Genomic DNA, 11,550 nt, shown 5'->3' with positions numbered 1-11,550 from the left:
CTCGTCACTGTTTTCTTGGATATATAATGTACTATTAAAACCGTTTCTTACAGAGGAAGAACTAGTTGCATACTGTGTAAAAATAATGTTCCCTTTAAATGAGAGGCAGGGTTTGTTTGTTTGTTTGTTTGTTTGGGCCAACTTTGGCCAGCCCAAATTGATCAACCATTTTCTATTCTCTTAATTATTATTATATTGTTTTGAAAAGAATTTCTGTGAATAGTTTTTTCAAAGAACCATTTTGTACATTATGTTTGCAAGTGTAAAACCATTATATAATTATACAAAAATTCAGATGAAGGTTCTCTATGGTACTATCATTATTTTATACCTTTTCTATTCAAACAGTAACATCTTAACCTTAATGGCATCTAAGAATAACTTTGTATGTAGAGTAGAAGTAGCTAATTTGCTAGGGACTTCATTCCTTTTTTGTATTAGGGCATACATCATATTGGATGGAGATATCACCTAATGTACAGTGGCATTCCAGTGTGGTAAGAGTGTCCATTCTATTTCTATTCATCTCCATTTATAGTCTGCTAGTGTCATGGTTCTGATAAAGCTTATCTCTGGCTCTGGAATGGCTGTATAAAAGCACAAGGCTGGTTTGGAAAGCTTGCTCTTCACCTCCATCTTCGTGTGACTGCCATGGCCCCAAAAAAGGTTGAACCCAAAAAACCGGAGCCCAAGAAACCTGAGCCTAAGAAGGAGGCAGCTCCAGCTCCAGCTCCGGTCCAGGAGGAGCCCAAAGAACCTCAGATTGACCTGAAGAGCATTGTGCTTGAATTCACCCCAGACCAGATTGAGGAGTTCAGGGATGCCTTCACCTTATTTGATGAAACACCAACGGGGGAGATGAAGATCAGATATGCCCAGTGTGGAGATGTGATGAGGGCGTTGGGTTATAACCCCACCAACGCTGATGTCCATGCAGTCCTGGGGAAGCCCAAAGCTGAGGAGATGAACAGCAAGCTGCTGGATTTCGAGACCTTCTTGCCCATGCTGCAGCATATCTCCAGGTCCAAAGACCAGGGCACCTTTGAGGACTTTGTTGAAGGCCTCAGGGTCTTTGACAAAGAAGGTAATGGCACAGTGATGGGTGCTGAACTTCGTCACGTTCTGGCCACTCTGGGTGAGAGAATGACTGAAGATGAGGTTGACCGCCTCATGGTGGGACAAGAGGACCCCAACGGCTGCATCAACTATGTCTCATTCATCAAACATATCCTGTCTGGATGAACTGGAGAGCAATTCAAGAACTGTTAGGGAATTGACTAACATGGGACTTTTGAAGAGAAAACTGTACACTGGTGAATATCAAATAAAAAAGTATGATTTCTCTGCTTTATTTTGTCACTGTCTTCTGTCTGTTGTCTATATCTGTGTGCAGTTACTTTAATTCACCTTTTAAAAGTGGTTTTATGTTCTTTACCTATGCAAAATGAGTGAAATCAATGAAAATGTTACATCGTAAACCATCTACTGATGCCGTTTTGTTAATTGAGTTTTTAAAAAAAGACAGGATAAAGCCATAGCAGTAATTATCAGTGCCATCTGTTTACTATCTCTGCTGGAGGAAAATGAATAGCATGAAACTTAATAGAACCTACTTGGCCAGTATGTAGGAGAACTGAGATGATTTTATCACTAGTCACTGTATATATGCAGATATACATTAAATATGAAGTATAGCCAAAATAAAAATATTAAACCAGACTCCATGTGTTGTAAACACAGACTCACAGGGAGCTCTCAGCAGGTACTGCGGCTCCCCTGTTCATCATTTGTGTGCTCTTCAGGGATAATTGTAGGTTAATTGTTGTTGTTGTTTTGTGTGTGTGTATGTGTGTGTGTGTGTGTGCTTGGTACACCTGGATCTTGCTACATCCCAAATACTGCCTCCCTCACTTGTTCTTGTTCCCTACATCCTTATTCCAAAATATATTTGTGCAGAGAACATTTATGGACAGAAACTCTTCTACAGAATACAACACAACATATGAAATATTAGATGGTAATCTTAGTACCTTAACTACACAAATACATATACGCTGATACATATTTTAAACTACTTTTTCAGATATACATTCCTATGTCTTAGTTGCAAAATAAATATAAACAAAAAACAATAAAACAAACAAAATATTTAAGTCATGTGTCCTTCAATACAGAACACAATGTACAAAGCTAATTGTCCTTCCAGCTTATCTCAAATCGATCCCCAGTGTAAGTCTGATTGGCTTTTCTTGCAGGTCAAACAATACAAATATAAATTTGATTAAATGCAGCTCATCAGCACACAGTGCAGTCACATGATTCTTTGAGTGTTTGTGGGTTTCCGTCTACCATCTTGAATTCAGCTCCACACAAATTGGGTTTGAGAACACTGTGGATATAACATCACATCACTAAGTAGGATACACACTGTACTTGACCCAAATCAATATGGAGTCACATATTGCCCCCATTGGGCTCATGTCCAGCTAATGTGATTGTAGAGATAGAGGAGAGATATTACACAGCCATGATTCTCCCAGTCAAAACCCAAGTTCTTTCATTTTTTGATGGCATCTTACTCATCTAAGCAGGTCTACAATGTGTATCCTTATGATTTCATATGTAATGATATATGAATATATATATATATATATAAATCTGTCTTAAAATCTCTCTGCCTTTATCTATGTATAATTTATTTCTTTAAGGTGACCATGTAGTAAAAGAAAAAATACCAGTAAAATCTTGCATTCATCTTTTCATTACCATTTTCCAAAACATCGTTTCCAGTAGGATTAGACGTTTTTTTGTTGATGTTGTTATTGTGATATTTGTAAATTACCTCAGTTATTATTAAATACTTTGTAGTTTTGCTTCATTTAAAAAGTAATCAAAGCTACAACACATCTAACCCAAATTTAAAGATTTAGGGCTAAGCTGTTTTTAGTGGAATAGACAGATAGTGTATGTACATGAGCTGTTCTTAAGGAATGAGGATTGATTGATAGTGAATGGTGACATAATGTTTCAGACACTTTTACTTTCAATAAACAAGACATTTCACTTTTTCCCGGATAGCTCCGTTTACAATAACTTGAATTAAAGAAATCTCCAGTTTGCTCTTCAAGGAGCAGTTCAAAAGTAAAATTAAGTAGGCCTTATAATCAACAAACTGTTATAACGAAAAATGAAAAAACAAATGGTATATAAAAAAAACTTTTAATCAGTTTTATTAATCAATTAATATTTAATTCATGTAAATCTATTCATATTATCTCCAAGAATTATTATAAGCTCCTCCATAATTACAGAAATACCTCAGTCTTAAAATTTAGGGACAGAACCTCCATCAAAGTAATGGAAAGTTTAAACCATGATGAAATGGTCGACAGTTGTGGGAAAAGCTTCATTTCTTTTTATTGTCTATTGACAAAACACCATAATGGTTTCAGAAGACTACAGAGACTCTTTGTGCGTCTGTTCACCATGGTGCTGCATTATTCACTGGACAGTTTATTAATGTTAGAAGGAAACCTCATGTCTTTTAGGCTTTCAGAGATAGCTTACTGACTTCTGTCTGTCTTTATTTTTTAAAAAGCTTTTTTGTTTTTACTGTTTTCTGTGAACATTAGAGAGAGAAAGCTGCAGCTTTATGTCAAGGATCTTTACTTAAAGAATAATTCTAACACTTTAGTTAATTCACACGTTATAGTATATGTTTAAATAAAATCTTTTACAGGCATAAAATATCTGTTAATAATCTGAATAATAATAAATAATATAATAATAATCAATTGTCTGTTAGAAAAATGTTGGGCCTTGATGATCACATTGATGACTAGGGTTGGGCAGTATAACGATAATATTTGGACAGTATCTCAAAATGAGGGCGGTATTTATGACTTGTGCGTGCTGTGTCAAATGTCTGTTTTGTGTCTTTATGAACATGGCCAAACATTTTTGTGCATTTTGACGCTGTGGGAGCTCACTGACTGAAGATGTGACAGTCTGAAAACGGGTGGAGAAAAACAAGCCCAGTAGCCCACCACAGTTGTGAGTTTAGCGCTGAGCTTGGGTTAAGAAAGGAAGAAATATAAAAACAGACAAAATACTCAGAAGACACTTCACTCGACTTTGTGTTCACAGGTATGAGGCTTTATCCTCTAATTATGTGTGTTTTGAGCCTCAGTTTGCTGGAAAATTATGTGCTGTGGTGTGCTAAACCAAGTGCCTTTTAGCTAGCTGGCTAGCTCTGATTGTAAGTTCTAAGGAAAAGTGAATGGGCACAATTTCAACAACAAAACACTACTTAGGCCAAATTTTTAGAAGGAGGAGGAGAAGATTTTATACTGTCCAGTGCCTCAAATCTCTTGATAGAACTGAATAATTCCTCCCTACAGGTTACTTTTGCTTTCAGTTAAAGAAAATGTGCCAGTTAGCACTAGCTAAAAAGTGGCTTAGCAGCACCTTTAATATTTCTTAATGTGTACTGACACAGACATCATATGGTTAAAGCTGACATGCTTTATGTATTCAATCCAAACCTGTCTGCCCCAGTTTGCATAACTGCACAAAGTTCCAGTGTGAAATGTCCTTGGCTTGATTGCTGGTGGATTTCCCCGTCAGTGTTCTACTACGACAGAGCAGGAAGGCAGGTGGGTCTATGAAAGGATCAGGTTCTATTATTTCTGAGAGACAGAGGAGGGGGTGTGTTTGGTGATGGAAGGTGTCCTGGAATGCACTCTTCTCACCACATCTGTACTTCCCCTGCTTCACTGCCTCTGTTATGCCCCAAACAGAGCAGCCCAGCCACCATCTATCCATCCATCCATCAAACCCCATTACAGCCACCACAGACACTACGTCTGCCAACCACACATCATCCATACGGAGTGTTGTATCGGAACAACGTCTGGACTTAGACTGTTTCTTTGAAAACAAACCTCTTAAAATCCATTCGGCAAAGCAGTTGAACATTGTGGTGACTAGTAGGTGACATGTTTTCCTGCTGGTTTAGACAGCTCATAGAGATGTCTGCTTGGGAGATTTTAACCCAGAGCTATGATTCTTCAGTTTGTCTCCACCAGGATCATTCAACAAGGATTCACTAGCACTGCAGACATGTAAATAAGCACAGTGAAGACATAGCATTGAACACAGCATCCTCAAATTTGTAACATTGCTTGTGTGTATGTATGTACAGCATTTTACAATGTCAACATTATTCAAATAGGACTACAATAATCGTCCAGTGTTCGCCTGATTTAAAAAAAAAAAAAGGACTGGAGGGGGCACTAGTCCTTCACAGGGCGACACACACACACACACATAGATTCACTCACACCTATGGACACGTTTGAGTCACTAATCCACCTACCAACTTGTGTTTTTGGACCGTGCGAGGAAACTGGATCAGCACCTGGAGGAAACCCATGCGGACACGGGGAAAACTCACTGAACCCACTACCTCCAGGTCCCTGGAGCAGTGTGACTGCAACACCACCTGCTGCGCCACTGTGTCGCCACAGTGAAGTATTTCTTCTATTTAATAGGCTATATTTGTCATTCAGAAATGTTTTCTTGTTAATTGACTATGTCTGAACAATAGTCAATTATTTTTAGGTGCAGGTTGAAGACATTTAAATCATGTGCATAATGCAATATATTTGCCTTCTCTTATTACCATTACCATGAGCAATTTTAGACATTCCTTCAATTATTATTTTAAAACATTGGTGAAGCCCTAGGCTAGATTGCATATTTAGTTCCTTCTTTGTTTCCATTTGTGGGAAACAATTGGCAAATAATCAGCTCAGCTTGGCATCAGAAATGAAGAGGTGTCATATAGCAGATAATATTTGTTTGTGTCTGAATGTTTTATCCTGTACATTTATGACAAGAGGACATCCTGTTTTTAGGGACCTGCCTTTGGCGTGTGTGTGTGTGTGTGTGTGTGTATGTGAGAGAGAGAGAGAGAGAGAGATACCCAATTACAAAACATATAAATGTAAATGACCAGCACACATTATTGAAGTGAAGACCAAGTAAATGTTAAAATCCTCTGCAAACAGGAGATTACTGAAAATCCAGACATGTATGTAATGTTCAATATATAACTAAAAAGAATGTCACCACAGAGACCTTTTAAAAACAGGATACATGGAGATAACCAAGGAAGCACATTGTCGGTTTCCAGTGCAGTAAGGATCTATGGATAACAAGACAGAAAGATGATGTCGTAATGGTAGAATTAAGGTGTCTCAATGCACCAGCCCTCAAGTCTGCACAGAATATTCCATACAGAGGGGGAGGGGCTCTCTATAGAGATGACATCATCGCTTAGAGTCAGGTGCAGCACTGGTGTGTAGCAGTGGAAGGATCTCCACATAAAATAGGACAACGTCTCCAAAGACACTAGTAAGCTAAACAAGCTGGAAATAAACACCAGTGTAACATTTCAGGGCCACAAACGAGGACAATAAATATTTGAATCACTTATAAAGGGAATATACAAAGCAATGAATTCCTTGTCAAATTAGCGTAGTAACAAAAAACAGCCACAAGGGGGCATCCACGCAGTTTTGTCAGGACATAAGCTATGCGGGGTTTAATGCATAGATAAAGTCCATTGTGTGAGCTGTGGCAGAAATGCACACACATTTTCTGCTAAGTTCTGGCTTTGATTCCCAGTCTGCAGAGAAACCTGGTTCAATCACTGTTTCCTATCCTTGAGTTCAGTCCAGATTTACAGTTTAATAACTGTACTTGACCCACATCTATATCCAGTCAAAGATATGAACCCTGCTATGGGTCATTATATACCAGAGCACAGGCATGCAACCCAGCCCTGCGCTAATCACAACTTGCCATAACTCAGGTTATGATAAAACCAGCACGTGGCCATAAATCTCAGTGATATACATTGCTGTTCCACTGGTCATGGAGCCATATGGAGAGTTTGAAAAGTTCATAAGGATGTCCTCCCCTGAAAGGGGCTTGAATTGTAATGCTGGGCCTAGCCACTGAAGAGTTTGCATGGAGACCTGAAGCTGGAGGCATAGCAGCTTCTGTGGCTCAGCAGGCTGACTTTATCCACACTGACATGGCCACAGGAACCTGCCAGAGGCCATTAAAATCTCCCCCAGTCAGGTGTCTCCTCTGCATCGCTCTGGAACAATCGATACGCAAAGGTGGGCGTGTGGGACAGGACTTGCTGCCCCAACTGTTGAGGTGGGGGTTGACTTCCATTCCCAAAGAGATATCATGCTGCACTGGGCTATCTTAGATTAATCATGTGGCTTTGAACAATCTACTTCAGCCTCATAAAGGCCTTTTAATTGGGGGATTTGTACATATGTCAATAAATCAGTGTATACAGGTGTAGAATTGTAGATATTGTGGAATACTTGGATCAAGATACTCACTTGATCCAAGTATTCCACAGTTTGATGTTGTTAATTGGTGTCAAGCTTTGTGTGGTGGCCTTAAAAACAACACACAAGATGTGATAGTGAACAGCAGGTAGCTGTGATCTGAGGTTTCCTGAAAGTGTTTGGATCATTCAAGGCAATGTGAGTTATGAAGATGGTTTAAATGTTTGTTATAGCTAAGGCTGTCCATATGCTAGATCTAATCTGCTCCGCTTGGTTTTTTGGGGCGGGGGGTTTGCACAGGCCAGATCAAGACCTATGGTCTCTATATGCATTTACAGGGGGAAATGAATCTTATTTGATCTGGGGCCCCACATTTCTAGTCCATGCCAGCCCAAGAAAGACTGAATCTGGTTATTTGGGTATTGTGAAATGAATTAATGCTCACAAAGGGCTGAGTAGGGACCACTGTGTTTATTTTACTCAGAGACTCAAGCCAGATGCAGACTTCCAATACAGTAGGTGCAGTAGACGCTGGGATATCCAACATCAGGCTGGATATTGTGGTAGATGGTCAGACAGAGGGGCATGTTGTTGCCTCAGAGACCTCCTGCAGACTGTTAGTCAAACTACTGCACAGAGTTTCAGCAATTACATGCAAATTGTCAAACAGTACTTATCTTTATATTAATATCTCTAGCTTATCATTAACCCTTGACTGGAAATCACAGTGCTTTTTCACTGTATGCAGCCCTCCTCTGATTTTATTTTATTTTTTTGTCTTATCTAAACTCAGAATTCTCCCCGGATTCCATCAGAGGACAGGAAATACTGCTCCTAGGCTCCTAGGCTCAAAACTCAAATAAACTCAGATTTGACATCAATCTTCTGGCCATCCTTTTATTTGTACTGTTTGATATTGTGTTTCATAACACTTTATGATTTTTGTGAAAAAAGAGCCTCAAGAGTGTTCAGAATACCACAAACGTCTTAGGATTCATGAGAAAATAACATTAAAAACACTAGAAAATGTGTTTGATACTTTGCTAAATTAAAATACTTGAACCTGGTGTAGAAAAATGTCTATTTGCTAATATTGCTAAATTAACTATCACAACTTCTTTACTCATAAAAGTTTCCAGAAAAGATCCTTCTGTCATGCATTAACAGATGCACATGCGCTGTTTTATTCTGTGTAAAACAATAAAAAAAATGTAGAAAATCTGTAATCAACATTTGTCTTTCGCAGTGATGGTGTTTGTATAGACTATTAAACCCATCACTGCCATAATGCACTAATAATGCATTTTTATATGACCATATTCCAGATGTATCCCTTAGAATTTAACAGGTTGTTTTTGCTACTGTGCCTTTAAGACCTGACATATGTAAATGAATGCTTTGTTTAAAAATCTGCTATGGCTATAATACTCTTTATAACTTCAGCATGAATGAGCAGAGCTAAACTCTGCAGGTTGAATAGATGGATTTATGTAAACACAAAAAAACGTAAACTCAAAACATATCTATATATAAACAACAGATCAGGGAGGGAATTTTGTGACTTTAAAGCCGTCTGTATTTTCCATGATATGGCACTCATAAAGGGAAACTTAAGTATGTTCTTCATGTTCGCAAAGGTATTTTTTCAATTATAGTTCTTTAGGAAACCAAACACTGTTCTTCTATGACTTCCCTCAAGGACGATAAATGATGTAAATACAACAGTGTTTAAAGAACCCACATATGTTCCAAATAATGATTGAAAACAAAGATCAAAACGTTATAATGTACTTCCACACAATTCTGAACAATGACAACCTCTGTGTTAATGAAGGTTCGGCATAATTATTGCATGGAAACGTCCTTTTTCAGACAGTTCCACCTTAAGTATGGAGTAACCACATTCCCTTGTGGTGGTTGTGTATTGCCAGAGCGCTTTGATGTCCTTGTTTTTGTCGGGGGTTTCGGGGTGTGAGAGCGGGGACTCTGTTTTGATGGGTTTGTTTTGAAGGCTCTAGGGTGGGCAGGGCCAGAAAGCATTGATCTGGAAAGAGACATCCCATGCCGAGCCCCACGTCTACGCTGAAGGTCAAGGGGTGCTCAGGGAGAGCAAGGCCAGCACAGAGGGGTGAGGGCACAGAGGTCAAACTTCCTGAAGGGTGCCTGGAGGAGGGGGCTGGGAGAAGGGTGGTCCCATGAGAACACCCGGCGAATTAAGATGCAAGCATTGACTAGTAACTATGGATACTGAAACACAAGCCTGGAATAGCCAGGGACTCTCAGCAAACATACACAGCCGCACAACAATAGAGGTTCCTCTCCATTTCCTTTCACTGCTTGCTTTCGGCTGTAAATGTAGCAGCTAAAACAAATATACAAACGTTGTTCTACTGTGGACATGTGCAGAGCTATGTAAACAACTGAATACTCAGACCTAATGCATTTAACTTAACAAACTTACTGCTTAGACAATGTTGCTTGGAGTACTGGCATTCACTTTTTCACAGAAAAATCAAGCCATAACTCAGTTTAAAAGATTTACATGATTTTAACACAAAGACTGGATGACCAATAGAGGTCAGCTTAGGATATAGCGAGGTCGGTGAGGAAGTGAAGTAGAGGATCTGGGAAGCGGAACTGATGGGAACCCTCACTGTGGCATTTTGGGCCACACCTCAACTGACTTGTTACCTCATAGTACAAATGCAGTAAGAGTTAAATTATTCTTCCAGAATGAAAGGATACCTCTCAACAGAAGAATCTTTTGTTTCCTGAGAGGATATTTTTAAAGGACCATTCCTGAAATGTGTAAGTGTGAAGGACTAATTTGAAGTTAAAATAACCTTTACCAAAAAGATAAATTGATATATCCAATTTTCCCCCTACAAAAAGTAGATATACAAAGTTTGCACTGTTTAGAAAGCTTTATTTTACAGTACATTACAGTACATACAAGAATATGGGATATATTTGAAACCCAGTTGGAGCAATTAATGATAAATAGTGTAATAAACAATATCACTTTCTTCTACCACCAAGTAGCGATGTAACCAATCAGAACCACTTGCTGGACAAAGACTGTGGAGTAATTTAGAGCAGCAGAAGCACCCAGTGAGGTAAACACTTCCAGCTAGAAGCACTTAGAGAGTATCTGTTTCTCAAAATGTAATTTGTGGTAAAGTGAATTCATTTATTGATGCGAAGCTCATCCTATTGTCTTCTCCAGCCTTTGCACACAATACCTTAGGGAGAGGTCGGGTTGTGGGTGGGGGTCGGGGGTAGTTGGGGAGGAGCATCGATTGACCTCCCACCATTTGGATAAGCTATGATCTCTGGTCTATATCCTCTCACCCACATCTGTCAGACGTCCTCTCTTGCTGTTTGTATGATGGGGATTATTCCCCTGGAATAATCGTGTGAGCTTAATTGAAATGGATTTGAATAACATCACTCATATTTTGTTTGTGAGAATATATATATGGAGCATGTTTACACTCCTGCTTGTTTACAGGCCAGCAGGATTACAGTGATTAATGTAATGTATATGTAATATACATATATATAATATGTGTGTGTGTGTGTGTGTATGTATGTATATATATATATATATGTTGTTGTTTTTTTAATTGGACAAGATTGCTTTGCTTCTTTTTGTACTTGAACTATATTATTTATAGATTGCATGGACAACAACATCTCCAAGAAAGTCTTAACAATTTTACTAATTTGTAGGGCTCCCTTCCACTGGTGGCATGGTTTTTGGTTAATCCTCACAAACTTTTGTTTTATACCTGAAGCAGATTTACAGAACAATTTTGGAAACACTCGTGGGAGAAAGAAAACCCTGCAATTTCTAACCTTGTGGAACTTTGAATTTAGTATAGGATTAGGATTATGATAGGATTGTTACAGTTAGAATTAGGGTTACGTTTAGAGTTAAAGAGTTAGGGTTAAGGTTATGGCTACATTTAGATTTAGGATTAAAGTTATGGTTAGGGTTAAGGCTGATTTATCATGCTAGGCAGGTGTGAGAAATCTATGCGTACATCCACAAAGGATGATCTATACTATAATGGGCATGTTAAGACCAGGCTAGCATGAATACGAAACTGGTTTAAGTTGATGACAAAGACAGCAAGCTAAATGCATTATTATATTTCAGGTATTTCCATGACTA

General features: G+C 38.6%; 1 pseudogene; it reads left to right on the top strand.

The window, feature by feature from the left end:
* Positions 1–651: 651 nt before the first annotated feature.
* Positions 652–1,242, top strand: LOC136676630 (myosin light chain 4 pseudogene; annotated as a pseudogene).
* Positions 1,243–11,550: the final 10,308 nt, after the last annotated feature.

The sequence above is a fragment of the Hoplias malabaricus genome, chromosome X2 (genome assembly GCF_029633855.1).
Source record: "Hoplias malabaricus isolate fHopMal1 chromosome X2, fHopMal1.hap1, whole genome shotgun sequence".
Lineage (NCBI taxonomy): Eukaryota > Metazoa > Chordata > Actinopteri > Characiformes > Erythrinidae > Hoplias > Hoplias malabaricus.
Note: the sequence above shows the minus strand (reverse complement) of the source record. Positions and strands in the feature narration are given on the sequence as shown.